The sequence below is a fragment of the Panulirus ornatus genome, chromosome 8 (genome assembly GCF_036320965.1).
Source record: "Panulirus ornatus isolate Po-2019 chromosome 8, ASM3632096v1, whole genome shotgun sequence".
Lineage (NCBI taxonomy): Eukaryota > Metazoa > Arthropoda > Malacostraca > Decapoda > Palinuridae > Panulirus > Panulirus ornatus.
In genome coordinates this window covers 9,199,962-9,217,020 of record NC_092231.1, presented here as the reverse complement: position 1 = coordinate 9,217,020, position 17,059 = coordinate 9,199,962, and the positions used below count along the sequence as shown (strand labels likewise).

Here is a 17,059-nt window from a genome sequence, read left to right as displayed (position 1 = left end):
TATACCTTTTTTTTTATTTTTCTTTTAAGGGCCTTCTAATGTTAAAAGGGTTTCTTTAATATATGTGATATTTACTCATTCACTTTTCTTCCTTCATGCATCCATATTTATACCCAAATATTCCCCATTTTTGAAAACTTTGCTCACGTTCAAATTTCTTTAACAAAGATGAACAATAGGCATCTCTGTAAAATACCAGGATAGTGCTGCCACAGACTGCTTTTGAATATGAGTGATTGCATTGAATTGGTAATATAATGCCTAGAGAGCTGAATATGAGTAGCAGAGCATGATTTGGAGTATATCTATGTGTAAGTCAATAATGGGTAGCGCTATGAAAAACAGGGGAAGTGTAGAATCAGTTAACTTAAAAATAGGTGAGACACTTATACAAATAAACAAAATCTACAACAACTTCATGCAACTTTTACTAATAATTGCAAGGATCTACCCTAATTTTTATTGCTACAATATAGTCAAAAATACCAAGATTTTAGTTTCTACTAAAAAATAATCCAACAATTGCTGTTTACAAAAAAAGGTTCGTGCATCGGGTTTTACTAGCAGAACAAATCCTATTACTTGGGAATGGTAGGGATAATGTACATCTGGCAAAACAGTCTTCAGAGTCTTAGAAGTCAGATGACAAGATCTGCCACCTCAATTACTCCAGGGGTACTGAGAGTGGAGGGATGCAACTTTTGCTCACTGTGCTTGTAATTAGTGATATTTTCATTATTTCTGACCTTGGTGATATTTTTTTCCACTGCCACTAACTAAACATGGTTCCTAAGAAGTTACGACCTGGATAAAAAGCCCATAGTCTTGCTTAGGAGCAAGTGTGTATTTCCTTACACAGGAGGTTTCATGAAGTACTAGAAAAGATGAGTTCATCATCTAGACTCCTTACTTTGCTGGGGTAGTCTAGAAAGGTACCCAAAATATATAATGAAAAAAAGTTATTTAATGGTAACAAGACAATAGTGAGGAGGGTTATGAAAATCAAGGAAAATGTGGAGTTCATTAACATATATTAGGAATACAATTTTGAAACTATACAGAAATGGTAAATCAGGGAAAGGTTTTCATATGTTGTGTTGATTCCTTCAGATGTTTAACTTATTTCATTGTTAATCATTGTTTCATATTCCTTGACCTTCCTCTCCCTCCCCACTGTCCAAATAATACAGCATGTCTAAATCACTTTTACTAAGTGTAAGGCATGTCTTCTATGTGTACGACATGTGCTGATACCAATTTCATCCAATGCCATAAAGTTTTGCCCTAATTTTCAGTATTATACAAAAAAATCCTGCCATACTGTGAACAAAACACACAACAAAATCTGGATTTAAACAAATCAGTAATGAATGTGCAAAGCCATAAAATCTGCATATTCTTCAAACATTGAACATGGAAACCTCAGCTGTTGGGAAGTTAAGCAAGGTTTTCACAGGTTCTGTTGACTTCTGTTCATCAACTTTTATAATAATTAAGACTACATCTTCCCTGATCTTCACAGCCTTTCCTACTACCATCATATGATGTCATTATATCTCATTCACACATATAATCCTCTGGACGGGAATGATTCTCCCATTTCCAGGGGTCCCTCTTACCCTCCAGTTTAAATTTTCAAAAACATGGGTTTGCAGAAAAACATTCACAAAAAGTATGGACCTACATTTTCTCATTTCATCAGTGAGAAATTTAAAATGAACTACTTACCTGTAAAGATTTAATGCTATAACAAACTTTACATAATTTCAGGTCCACCACCCTGATACATACAGGAAATGAAATTAGATAGCCTTCCTATCATGGATTATGATTATTCAACAATTACAATAATGATAGCGAGTTAATTGGAGATTAGGGGTGTTGCTTAAGACAAAAATTAAGAAAGTAGAAACATTATCAAACCACTGTCTGTTTGATTTTGATGCAGTGAAAGCTGCTTTGATTACAAAAAGAGTACAGTTACAAAAGAAAATAGAAAATCAGTTCAAACTGTTTAAAAAGTAAACATTTAATTTAGTGCCATGACCTTATCAATTCTGGAATCTAATAGAATTCATTGTGAAGAATAAATTAAGACCAGGAGAGCATAAGTGGGGAAGTGTCTATATTATGTGATAATCAGATGTAAAGTTACTTATGGTAAAACTATGTGAATCAAAGAACATCAAAAGAACATATGAAAAGTAACCTATCTTCCTCTAGCAACAGATGCTGTACAGATGCTGTACTTTGAAAAAATCAAAACATCACTGGTTTGACTTTTGCTGCAAAAAAATGTTTTAGTTTCGTAAAGGATGCAGAAGGAAAATTGATTTTACTCATAATTAGTAAAAACAGATTGTTTGGATAGCACACTGATCAACTTACAGTAAAAGTTTTCTTTATCGAAACCTTATTAACTCAAACCTTTTATAATGTATTTACTCATCACTTACAGAAAGAATATTATTTACACGAATAAATGAAAAAAATAATCTTAAATTCATATCTTAAAAAATATGAGAAAAAGTACCACAGAAAATGTTTCTGCACATATCTAGCTTTGCATTACAATAGTGGAACTACATTTTCTATCATAATTTATGGGTGCCTGTGATGCAAGCTATCTTTTCCAACTTTGTTGTTAGGGTGCTAATGACATCTACAGATATGATGTGATGACAAAATCAGCTGAAAATTTAAATGAGGTTGTAATGATTTTGAGCCTCAAACATATGCACCATACTATATCCAGCCACAAATTTGGCTTGGCATGTTGAAAGGGTTAAACAGAAGTATTACTCTATCAGCCATCATCTTAAACACAAGGAAATAAAAAGAGAATTAAAAATCCTTTTCTTCTGTCAGAATATCTTTTTCATTAAAGAAAATTTTTAAAAAGTAGTATGGTGCAACCATTCCTGTTCAGAGGCCATTCAGGGAAAGGATCAGGCATATTGGGCTTGAAAAAACTCTCCTTCCTCTGGCTCCCATTCAGCTTTTATCACCGCCTGTAATCGCTGCAAGCACGTTATCCATGAGACAAAGCGTTCCTTCATTCAAAGGAAGTGCGATAACCTCTCCTTGTCATCCACTGATAGGTCTTTCTGGTCTTTAGCTAAGGCCATCTCTAACAACTTCTATCACTCTACCTTCCCTTCACTCCCCTGCTCTGATGGTACTATAGCTGTCTCTTCTGTGGACAAAGTAATTCTCTTTGGTTTCCGTTTCTCCTCTAACTCATCTTGAATGACAACATTCCTTCACCCCCTGATGCTCCTCTTACTAATCCTATGCCCCTTCCTGTAATCTCTTTCCAGACTGTCTGAAAAGCTCTTCTTTCTCTGGACAGAAGCAAGGCATCCATCCCCCTGTACTGAATAAGTGTGCCACTGAACTTGCACCTGTGCTTCCTTTTTTATTCCATTTCTCTTTAAAAACCAAATCTTTTCCTTCTCCTTGCAAGCATGCATTAATACATCCTAACAAGGAAGACCATTCTGACTCCTCTAACTTTTGTCGTACTGCTTTGACATATAAGATTTCCAAAGGCTTTGAATCCTTCCTCAACTCCCATATCCTTAAAAACCTCAAAAATCACAGCTTCCTCCCTAGCCAATCTATCTCTGTGGTTGTTGATGGACCAGCCTCCCTGCTTTTCTCCAACAGCAGTGTCCCTCAAGGTTCTGTCCTGTCCCCTATACTTTTTTCTCCTTTTTTTCAACAATTTCCTCTCATCCTCAAGTAATCCAATACACTCATAAGCTGATGACACAACACTGCATTCATCCACATACTTCAATTCTGCTCCCACTTCTCTCACTCCATCTGCATCTCGTCTTGATACAGCCTCCTCAATAAACTCAGACTTGGACAGGATATCTCAGTGGGGTAGACAAAATCTTGTTAAGTTTAATGCCTTCAAGACCCAGTTTCTATCCATCTCTCTATCAGAAACTCCTCACAACTCTCATCTCTGCTTTAACAGTTCTGAGATTCCACCTATTGACTTAATGACCATACTTGGTATTACTGTAACATTCACTCTTTCTTGGAAACCCCACTTTATAGTAATAGCTACGTCTGCCTTCAAGAAATTGGGTGTCCTGTTTAGACATTGAAATTTCTTCTCTTCTGAACAGTTGCTCCATTCATACAAGGGAGTGTTTTGTCCTTGTATAAAGTACTGCTCTTACATTTGGGGTAGTTCTGGTTCTGCATCCTTACTTGACAGCATTGAGTTGAAAACAATCTGCCATATACACTGTCCCAGGCTAACTTCCAAATTTGACCCCCTTTCCCTACACCACAATGTTGGTTCAATTTTTCTCTTCTATAGGTATTACTTTAGTTTTTGCTCCCAAGAGCTGGCTGCATGTGTGCCCACGCCACTAGCTAGACCATGCAAGCTGCTGCATCACTTGATTATTGTGTGGCCATCAGCAACTCAAGGGTGAGCTGAGTAGGAAAGAAGCAGGTACAAAAATACCTGCTTCTTTCCCTACACATTGGAGCTCTGGAACTCTCTACCATCTCATGTCTTTCCCAATAACTATGACCTAGCACATTTCAAAAGACAGACTTTTCACTCAAAAATTTGCAAATACTTTCCCTTGTTATTCTTTTTCCTGTTTCATAATTCTCTCTATATTTCAATTAAGGCTCAGCTTTGATGTGGACTTATGTCTGTGACCGGAGCCTTCAACATAAAGAGATAATAATAATTTCTTCTCTGTTAATGTAGATGGATTTGGAGTGGACACAGCAGTGTACATGCTGGTAGCAAGGATGCACCTTAACTATGTACATATACGGTAATTGTAGGTTTTTATCCAAGCATGATTGCCTTCTATATGATGCACCTAATCATATTACACAAGTTTTAATTTCTTTTCAAGTTGCAATTTCCTACTACACATACTTATTCTTCATGTACCTTTCACATATTTACTGCATCTATATATCTATCTATATCTCTGATGCCTGTCCCAAATGGAACTCCCTCAACGGAGTGGCCAGGCAACAGTCTCCATAACCAGTGAAACTCCAGTGCCGCTTCTTAGCCTTTAGTGCCTCATCCTTAACATGCCACTAGCAAAGTGCAACCTGACAACCAATGAAGTGCTACATAATGTTTTTTATTTGTTTATATGGTATCTACATAAACTGAACTTTATGCTACAAGAATAAATGAACTAATGACTTTATCTACGGCAAAGATATCAACACTCACACCCCAGATACTGTTTCTTTAATTCTAAAACCTACATAACTACAACAGTGAGTGCCAACATCTAGCTTCCTACCAGGATGACATATTTAAACTCTCTTTGACATCCTAAAAGTGATTGAGATGCCTGATTTTTTTTCTAGCATTATGTTGCTAGTTACATCTATGTAAAACTGGTGCAAGCAAAATCAGCTGGGATTTTAAATGGGCAGGAAGCTTTCATTCATGATATGACAATGAGAGCAAAGCTATAAGGTCTATCACAAGACGAAGGGATCCACTTAACCCCTTATCATCTAAGGAAGTATCCTTTCCAGCCTTGTAAAGCTTATATATTTTCAAGGTGTAAAAAATATATCTTACCATATAATTTCAAAAACATTCATATTCCAATGAAATTAATTAATTCAGAAGTATATATCATCCACTACTATCTATACTATTGTGAAGAAATTTTGTTGCTGTGTCAGCATATCACACTAAAAAATTCAAGCTTAAGGCCTTGGTGTCAGGTGAGTAGCCATTAAGTATGTTTTATCATTTACTTTACCTGAGCTGAAAAACTGAATACTTCTTACCGTTATGTATTACCTTATAAATGATCGTTTTTTCGTTTAAATCATGATTCGTTCATAATTTTTATGTCAGCAAAATTACCAACTGCACCAGCCAGATGTAATGTTATCAAAGTCAGGCTAGAAATACCCTCTGCATTATCTTGATCAACTTTCAGTTCTAGAAAACAATCACTCCCCATGCCATCTGAACACATATCATAATACAGTGATTCAAAATAATCTTCGTCCCCCAAATCGAGCTAACAACAGCTCAACTTCCTTTTTAGAAAACTCATGAGAATATGCTGTGTTTGGCATGGCTAGAGAGAAGCTGGCTGCAGGGAAAAACTATTAAGCACAGCCAAATTTGGAACCACCCAGCCATGAAGGGCAGCCTTGATATAGAGGTACAAAACATAATGCATGATACTTATGTCAAGAGAGGTTACTCACCTCATGTAAGCCTTCTAGTACATCTGGAAGAATGATAGTAATCATTCTGAAGAATGTATTAAGACTAGAAATGAGTGAAATACTTATCTTTATCCCACAACAGGTAATAAGATCAGGGAAAATGCAGGATGAATAACCATTAACCACTTTGGCAACACACTGAAATTACCCTTAGATATTAAACAAATTTGTTTTGCATATGTAGCATTATACCTAGAGAACAGAATGATGTGGCATTGCATGATCTGGAGCATCAAAAAGGGCACAAACGAAAGGGGTACAAATATGTGAATAGCTAGGGTAATCAGCATAAATATACAAAAAACACATAAAAATCAACAGAACCAGTAAAACCCTTGCCTAAACACCAAGCCTCATCTGGAGCCAGATTTATAAGTAGTAGAAAATACCAACATTAATGTGGTCTGCTGCTGCAGGCCACTTGGAATTGCTGCTTGTGGGGATGTACGGCAGTGGAACAAAAGGCTGTTTGATAATATTCAACAGTTGGTGTAATGCTCTAACATGGGTATCATGGAAAGTTTCATTAGAAACTGAAATTTAAAAAATATCTCTGCTGATAACAATGCTGGGTATGATTTTCGGAGGTTCTGTTCCTTTAAATGTATTTCACATCTATTCATATTAATCACAAAATTTTACAATACCATAGAAAATGTGGTAAATTCTAGGGGAAGCTTTCATCAGTTCTGTTGATTTCTAAAATAAATGCACTGACTACTACAAAAATTAACACATTCTTCCCTGATCCTCCACCACTACTGTCATTAACATAAAAGAAATTATCCAAATCAACAGAAACTATGATACTTGTTTGTAAGCATTTTTATGGCATATCTTTTTTAAGATTTTTTCTAAACTGTTCATTTGTGGTTCAAGAAATAAAAACTCTTGATCCACATTCAATAAAATACTGTACATGATATATCATTATTCCCTTAAATCATATACCTCCTATCTATTCATTTTATTTTTCATTTATTATACTTAATCGCCGTCTTCCACGTCAGCAAGGTAGCACAAGGACACAGACAAGAAATGGCCCAACCCACACACGTACACATGTATATCTATTCATACATGTACATATTCATTGTATCAGACAAGTTTATGTCTTTTATTTTTAAAAAACTGTACATCAAAACAAATGCAAAATCACATTGCTGTCAAGGGGTGCTGAGATTCAGGTGGGCTGGAATCATGGAATCCCTTCAGGAATACATAAAAAGTTGTGGAGCATGACTTAGAAAGTCTCCCTAAATGACAGAATCAACTAAAATCCCAGAAGACTGCAGGATAGCTTGAGAAATACGCCTGTAAAACTTTAGACAACCCAGAGGAATAAAGAAACATGTTTGTTTTTGCACTTCCATGGTGTAACGGTTCACATTCCTTACCATGATGCGTTGAGGCCACCCAGGGTCAGGTGCAAAGGTTCAAATCCTGGTTGCAACTGTCAGTTCACAATTAACACAGCTGTTCATCAAACAATAGAGGTTGGTCGATGAAATGAGTACCTGACTCAGGATAAGAAAATAAAAAGTGTGGTTGAGAGAGCAGAAGAGGGTGCACTGAAATGGTTTGAACATAAGAGAATGAGTGAGGAAAGACAAACAAAAAGAATATATGTGTCAGAGGTGGAGGGAACAAGGAGAAGCAAGAGACCAAACTGGAGGGGGAAGGATGGAGTGAAAAAGATTTTGAGCGATTGGGGCCTGAACATACAGGAGGATGAGAGGCATGCAATGAGTAGAGTGAATTGGAATGATGTAGTATACCAGGGTCAATGTGCTGTCAATGGACTGGACCAGGGCATGTGAAGCATCTGGGGTAAACCATGGATAGGTCTGTGAAGCCTGGATATGGATAGGGAGCTGTGTTTTTGGTGCATTACACATGATAGCTAGGGACTGAGAGTGAACGAATGTGGCACTTTTGTTTATTCCTGGGACTACCTCACTGAAGCAGGGGATAGCAATGCTGTTTTCCTGTTGGGCAGGGCAACGACAGGAATGGATTAGAGGCAAGCAAATATGTATATGTACATGTGTATGTATGTAATGTCTGCATATGTATGTATATGTATATATATGTTATGTATATGTATGTATATGTGTGATCTGGGTGTTCATGTATATATGTGTACACGAGTGGATGGGCCATGCTTTGTATGTTTCCTGGTGCTACCTCGCTGATGCGGGAAACAGCAATTATGTATAATAAATATGGACTGAACCTAGGCATGTGAAACATCTGGGGTAAACCATGGAAAGGTCTGTGGGGCGTGGATGTGTATAAGAAGCTGTGGTATCAGTCCATTACACATGACAGCTACAGATTGAGATGTAATCAAACGTAGCCTTTTTTTTTTGTCTCTTTTCCTGGCGCTACCTCACTGACAGAGGGGGTGGCGATGCTGTGGGGTTGGGTGGCACCGGGAATGGATAAAGGCAAGCAAGTATGAATATGTACATGTGTGTATATGTATATGTCTGTGCATGTGTATGTATATATTTAGGTGTATATGTTGATATATATATGTATGTATATGCACGTGTATGTGCACTTATATATATATATATATATTTTTTTTTTTTTTGCTTTCTCGCTGTCTCCCGCGTTTGCGAGGTAGCGCAAGGAAACAGATGAAAGAAATGGCCCAACCCACCCCCATACACATGTATATACATACGTCCACACACGCAAAATATACATACCTACACAGCTTTCCATGGTTTACCCCAGACGCTTCACATGCCCTCATTTAATCCACTGACAGCACGTCAACCCCGGTATACCACATCGCTCCAATTCACTCTATTCCTTGCCCTCCTTTCACCCTCCTGCATGTTCAGGCCCCGATCACACAAAATCTTTTTCACTCCATCTTTCCACCTCCAATTTGGTCTCCCTCTTCTCCTCGTTCCCTCCACCTCCAACACATATATCCTCTTGGTCAATCTTTCCTCACTCATTCTCTCCATGTGCCCAAACCATTTCAAAACACCCTCTTCTGCTCTCTCAACCACGCTCTTTTTATTTCCACACATCTCTCTTACCCTTACGTTACTAACTCGATCAAACCACCTCACACCACACATTGTCCTCAAACATCTCATTTCCAGCACATCCATCCTCCTGCGCACAACTCTATCCATAGCCCACGCCTCGCAACCATACAACATTGCTGGAACCACTATTCCTTCAAACATACTCATTTTTGCTTTCCGAGATAATGTTCTCGACTTCCACACATTCTTCAAGGCTCCCAGAATTTTCGCCCCCTCCCCCACCCTATGATCCACTTCCGCTTCCATGGTTCCATCCGCTGCCAGATCCACTCCCAGATATCTAAAACACTTCACTTCCTCCAGTTTTTCTCCATTCAAACTCACCTCCCAATTGACTTGACCCTCAACCCTACTGTACCTAATAACCTTGCTCTTATTCACATTTACTCTTAACTTTCTTCTTTCACACACTTTACCAAACTCAGTCACCAGCTTCTGCAGTTTCTCACATGAATCAGCCACCAGCGCTGTATCATCAGCGAACAACAACTGACTCACTTCCCAAGCTCTCGCATCCCCAACAGACTTCATACTTGCCCCTCTTTCCAAAACTCTTGCATTCACCTCCCTAACAACCCCATCCATAAACAAATTAAACAACCATGGAGACATCACACACCCCTGCCGCAAACCTACATTCACTGAGAACCAATCACTTTCCTCTCTTCCTACACGTACACATGCCTTACATCCTCGATAAAAACTTTTCACTGCTTCTAACAACTTGCCTCCCACACCATATATTCTTAATACCTTCCACAGAGCATCTCTATCAACTCTATCATATGCCTTCTCCAGATCCATAAATGCTACATACAAATCCATTTGCTTATATATATATATATATATATATATATATATATATATATATATATATATATATATATATATATATATATATATACGTGTGTGTGTTTGTGTGTGTGTGTGTGTGTGTGTATATGAGTGGACGGGTCATTCTTCATCTGTTTCCTGGCGCTACCTCACTAACACAGGAAACGGCGATCAAGCATTATCATTATTTTCTTTCTTTCATACTATTCGCCATTTCCCGCATTAGCAAGGTAGCGTTAAGAACAGAGGACTGGGCCTGTGAGGGAATATCCTCACCTGGCCCCCCTTCTCTGTTCCTTCTTTTGGAAAATTATAATAATAATTATTATAATAATAATAATAATAACAATGTGTACGTGTAGGAAGAGAGGAAAGTGATTGGTTCTCAGTGAATGTAGGTTTGCGGCAGGGGTGTGTGATGTCTCCATGGTTGTTCAATTTGTTTATGGATGGGGTTGTCAGGGAGGTGAATGCACGAGTTTTGGAAAGAGGGGCAAGTATGAAGTCTGTTGGGGATGAGAGAGCTTGGGAAGTGAGTCAGTTGTTGTTCGCTGATGATACAGCGCTGGTGGCTGATTCATGTGAGAAACTGCAGAAGCTGGTGACTGAGTTTGGTAAAGTGTGTGAAAAAAGAAAGTTAAGAGTAAATGTGAATAAGAGCAAGGTTATTAGGTACAGTAGGGTTGAGGGTCAAGTCAATTGGGAGATAAGTTTGAATGGAGAAAAACTGGAGGAAGTAAAGTGTTTTAGATATCTGGGAGTGGATCTGGCAGCAGATGGAACCATGGAAGCGGAAGTGGATCATAGGGTGGGGGAGGGGGCGAAAATTCTGGGAGCCTTGAAGAATGTGTGGAAGTCGAGAACATTATCTCGGAAAGCAAAAATGAGTATGTTTGAAAGAATAGTGGTTCCAACAATGTTGTATGGTTGCGAGGCGTGGGATATGGATAGAGTTGTGCGCAGGAGGATGGATGTGCTGGAAATGAGATGTTTGAGGACAATGTGTGGTGTGAGGTGGTTTGATCGAGTAAGTAACGTACGGGTAAGAGAGATGTGTGGAAATAAAAAGAGCGTGGTTGAGAGAGCAGAAGAGGGTGTTTTGAAATGGTTTGGGCACATGGAGAGAATGAGTGAGGAAAGATTGACCAAGAGGATATATGTGTCGGAGGTGGAGGGAACGAGGAGAAGTGGGAGACCAAATTGGAGGTGGAAAGATGGAGTGAAAAAGATTTTGTGTGATCGGGGCCTGAACATGCAGGAGGGTGAAAGGAGGGCAAGGAATAGAGTGAATTGGATCGATGTGGTATACCGGGGTTGACGTGCTGTCAGTGGATTGAATCAGGGCATGTGAAGCGTCTGGGGTAAAGCATGGAAAGCTGTGTAGGTATGTATATTTGCGTGTGTGGACGTATGTATATACATGTGTATGGGGGTGGGTTGGGCCATTTCTATCGTCTGTTTCCTTGCGCTACCTCGCAAACGCGGGAGACAGCGACGAAGCAAAAAAAAAAAAAAAAAAAAATTATAATAATAATAATAATAATAATAATAATAATAATGATGGAGAGAATGAGTGAGGAAAGACTGACAAAGAGGATATATGTGTCAGAGGTGGAGGGAACAACAAGTGGGAGACCAACTGGAGGTGGAAGGATGGAGTGAAAAAGATTTTGAGTGATAGCAGCCTGAACATACAGGAGGGTGAAAGGCGTGCAAGAAATAGAGTGAATTGGAATAACGTGGTATACCGAGGTCGACGTGCTGTCAATGGGTTGAATCAGGGCATGTGAAGCATCTGGGGTAAACCATGGAAGTTTTGTGGGGCCTGAATGTGGAAAGGGAGCTGTGGTTTCGTTGTATTAGACATGACAGCTAAAGACTAAGTATGAACAATGTGGCCTCTGTTGTCTTTTCCTAGGGCTACCTCGTGCACGCAAGGGGAAGGGAGGTGCTGTTTTTCATGTGTGGCGGGGTTGGTGACGGGAATGGTCGAAGGCAGCAAGTATGAATGTGTACATGTGTATATACGATTATGTCTGTGTATATATGTATACATTGAAATGTATAAGTATGTATATGTGCGTGTGGGCGTTATGCATATATATGTGTATGTGGGTGGGTTGGGCCATTCTTTCGTCTGTTTCCCTGCGCTACCTCGCTAATGCGGGAGAGTATGATAAAAAAAAATAATAATAACAATAATATAGTGTTATTAGAAAGGCCTTGGTTAGGATCTCCATTGCCTGTGCCATTTTAGCTAACATAAAAATATTTGTATTGTTCTATCTATGTCTTTATGACTGTTCTGCAACCTCCATCCAGATATGATGCCATACTTCCCAGTATTTCTGGAAAATGGGTGTTTTCAAGTAAAGCAAACAGTGTCACATGAAAAAGAGAAAAAAAAATAAGGGAAACAAAGCAAACAAGAAACAAGTGATATAAGGGCTAACCTTACTCAAATAGAAATATCAAATTTCTGGTGGCAGCATATTAAAATTATGGAAAATGGTATAGCATCACTGTGGTGGAACTTGTGAAAGTCACGAAAATACACAGAAAAACAATACACTATTAATATAAACATGTCAACAGTCAACTGGGTCTCCTACAGTAATACAGGCGTATTTTACCAACGATGCTGAAATCATTATGTATTCCGGGGGATTTCATCACTAAGAGATACTGTGATTTGGAGCATTACAGCTCGCTTGCAATATGAGATAAAATAATAGAGGTGAGGATTATGAATATCTGGGAAAATGTGGGGTTAATTCATGTAAAATTGTGCAGAACATTTGTAAATGCCTACAAAACAAATGAAAACCTCAACATACTTCTCTAGCTGTTGAAATTCATTTTGATGCTCAGTATCCTAATCAAGATTTACTATTCACATCCATAACTGTGAATCATATAACTGCCAATGAATGTTAACAAACAGAAAACAGTCCTAGACACCAGTCTCTGCCAAAGAAAAAGTTTATACCACAGACTAGAGCACAACCCAAAGTAATAAATAATATGACATACAAGGAGTGGCCTAAGAAAAGGCAAAGCTTCCCGATTTACAATAAAAGTTAACTGAACTACCCAATCGCCCCACAACCGGCCACTCCATACATTCCCAAACAACAAAGTAATTTAATGTTCGTATATTTCTACTACACATCTCAGCTAACTGCTGAGGTTAAAGGGGTTGTCACAGTTTCAGCTAATTTTTGTTTTTAAATTTTATGATACTTACCTTTACATTACTTCGTCGACATTATTTCTTATATATATATCCCTCACTAGTATCACCTTATCTAATATTATACAATCTAATCCAATACTCCACAAATGTTACTGTAGTGTGAAAACACTAACAAAATAAAATCACTCAACAGCTTCAGCTAACTTCAATGCAAGGGTATAACAGTACCTTCCTGTGGTACCCCGAAACTACATATCTAATGGACAAAAAAAGAACCATTCTTCATATCTTTGATGCAAAATAACCTTAGTAAGTATGTAACTAAGCGCCAATACAGAACACTTACCATTATGTGGTTCGCTGGCATACATCAGAAACTCCCTGTACTCACTGAAGAAAAAGGGCATCAGAAATAATAAAGAACCTTGAACATCTGGGGCACAGTCAGCACTTCTACTCTACATTAAGACACGTGTACCACCGCAATATATAATGGCTTCATAACTCACGTATATATTCTATACTCACCACTTGCTCCACCACGGCACAATAGGCGATGGGTATCTGGTTAAATCATCAGACACTGAATTCTCTTTTTATATATCCTGGTCAGCACCACAGGCAAATACTATAAGGGCAGTGATACTTGTTCCTTACATACATATCGCCATAATTCACCAACATGTATACCCGTCGTCATGGGTAGCACAATCTCACTACAACCATTTGTACTCATGAAAGAAAATTTGTAGGGCGCTAACTGTCACCCGAGTCACACAAATTTGACACCGTTCATGAGTCTGATCTGAACACCAAGCGCGGGATGGATGTCAAAAATCTGTTTTCATAGTGGGTTCGGTGTTTACATCGTAGGTGGCAGCACCAGGCGTGTATTATGACTTCTCTTGACACACTATCAAATTTCACACAGGTCCACAGCATACTTAACTTTCATAACAATGTTGCTCTGGAATAAAGTTCTAGCAAGTGCATCTAAGTACAACTTAAAAATCTTTAAACGTTTTGGAGATGATATCTGTACACAATTTTCTGCTGTATTATAATGGTGTATTTGCCTATACATTTCATGCATGATTATTTAAACAATATCCACATATATTTATGGACAATCTTTGTCTGCCGATTTAATCAGATATACTAAACGGTTAATCTTACATGGATTACAGTTCTATACGCAAAGTTACAGAAGTGGGATGAAATAAAAATCTTGGGCAATATTATGGTAATTAATGTCCTTAAATTCAGAGTTCCCGTACTGTACCCAAACCGCACGAATCATGGCGGGAAAGATGGAAGTCAAAGTCCTGACTTGATCCAGCGACCGTATGTGGTGGATAACGACTTGCAGGATTGCCAGGAAAGTGACCAACCCCCCCCCTTTAATTTTCTGTATTATGTATTCCTCGCTGAATCTGTATCGCAAACAAATTATCTGTAGCCAACCCAAGCAAAACTGGAAGAGTAATGAAGTAAACGCATTTGACTGGCCAATACGGAGAGGATGTATAAACACTAGCTACATCAAGGTGAAATGTGCAATTGATCACTTCTAACGTAACATTATTTTTTGTTGTTGATTTACATACATGTATCAAAGGATTTGAGTGATCTCAAATTCCCGCACGGTACAAGTACAAATGGTGTAGTCACAACCTTTTACTTTCCTGCGACGTAGCTCTTGTATAGCTGTTTTGTTACCTGCACAGCAAGATGTGGAAATACAAAGATATGCACACATCTCCGGGCAATTACAAGTTGTTTATAATTCTTTGTGCTTTCTTATGTATGTATGTATGTATGTATGTATATATATATATATATATATATATATATATATATATATATATATATATATATATATATATATATATATGTGTGTGTGTGTGTGTGTGTGTGTGTAGCGAGCTATTGTCGCTCCTCAGTGTCCCAATACTTGCGGCGCCTTAACTTGGTTCACGGCGTTTGACCTCTTCTAACCTAATAATTCCCAAAGAAATGAGTTTGGTAGTATTACTTTATGACACCCATATTCGATGTTAGGCGGTGACAGGTCAATAACTGCCACTGTAATTGTTCCATTAAATAGATGACCTGACTTTCCATGAGAGCTGCTCCTCTGACATACAGCAAGGACAGAGGTCAAGAGCTTACTACATTCGACTGGGATGTCTCTTAATTCCCCCATGGGAATAGTTTCTGCAACACCACCTTCATGACCTAACCATTTTATATACCCGGGCATCACCGCTGAAAGACAGTAGTCAGACACATGACCCGCCTCGGTACCTAAAGTCTTGGCCATGTGACTCCAGCTTCAAGCATTAAGGCGCCTCCTCCAACCTTAGAGATCCCAAGGAACTGTCTGAAAAATAAAATTGATATTCAAATTTCTGCCAATGCTGAAGATAGAAATTATGTGAATGAAATGTTGATGTAATGTACATACATCAGTTCAACGTTGAATTTACATTAGTAAAAGAGAATCTGAAGTGAATTCTTTCTAGAGTCATATAACACACTTCTTCAAAGCTACACAGTAGTTAATGTTATTAAGATTTATAGAGTCAGTAACGGATCGCAGAAATTATTCGAATCAACAGTTAGGTTACGACGAAATTATTTTCCCAAAGGCTGTCAGGCCAACATATATATTCTTGCAAATTATAATTTTTAGTGCTAAACTCACATTATGTGGAACACATGCGCCGAAAGCATTAAATGTGATAATGGCATACTATAAGGTTTTGTTTCATCAATTCAGCAATAAGAAATCACCTTCACTGTGCTGTCTTATATAAGAGTATGTTCCAGCCAATGTATCACTCTATATTTTTAGTGTACTCTTTCCACACGTCTATAGTTTAGGCTAAATAGAGAAAAATTGAAGTTCGCTAAAGATAGAATCACTATTTGCCTAGACTGTTGTGTGTGACGTTCATGTGACGGGCCCTTGGATAAGCGGTAGGAATGTAATTTAGATTATACTGAGAATCTAGACTGATATGGCTGGAGCAGAGGTCTTACCGGAGTGCAATTCATCGAAAGGCCATCTCTTTTTTTTCAGGATATTCCTTCCCCTTTGTCTGTCAGTTAGGAAAATTAATAGACTTCAAGCAGAAGGTACAAATATTAAAATGCAGAGGACAGGATTCACAATAAAGAGATGCAACACATGTCGATAAAGTAAGAGGTTAACTCGATAATGCTGGCAACTTTGGTAATTTAGAGATATGTTTGAGCCTGTTCGACTTTCACAAGGTTAAAACGACAAAAACCCTATCCTATAGTTTTTCACCATGATCACGTTTTATGTAGTTTTATCTATGAGTTGTTTAATGAGTATACTCATTAGGAAAGCGCCCATGAAGTTGTAGGATTGATAATATGGTGCCACTGTACTGAGCTGGTTTCCTTTATAATCTATGCAAGGCATAATCTGACAGCAACATATCCAGTGACTTGATTTGTTGTATGTTGTATTCAGATTGATGTAAGTAAGCCATTAGTAAGTTTGTATATAAAGTGGGTATATTAAGTACTATAATTTTGTATAATTTCGTAGAAGATGGCTTTATGAAGTCAATGATATGGATGTACGAGTAAGTGTTTTGAGGGAATGAAACAAACTAAGGGGTGGGATAAGCAAGAGGCTGAGGAAAGGAATTGAATCACATGA

General features: G+C 38.1%; 1 protein-coding gene across 2 annotated transcripts in view; it reads right to left on the bottom strand.

The window, feature by feature from the left end:
- The window catches only part of LOC139749822 (recombining binding protein suppressor of hairless-like), a 429,197-nt gene extending 414,985 nt beyond the window's left edge, over window positions 1-14,212 (bottom strand). For both annotated transcript variants that reach the window (XM_071664112.1, XM_071664116.1), the window contains exon 1: window positions 13,891-14,212. The gene's annotated coding sequence lies outside the window, so the exon portion shown is untranslated. The remainder of the gene's footprint in view (window positions 1-13,890) is intronic.
- Window positions 14,213-17,059: the final 2,847 nt, after the last annotated feature.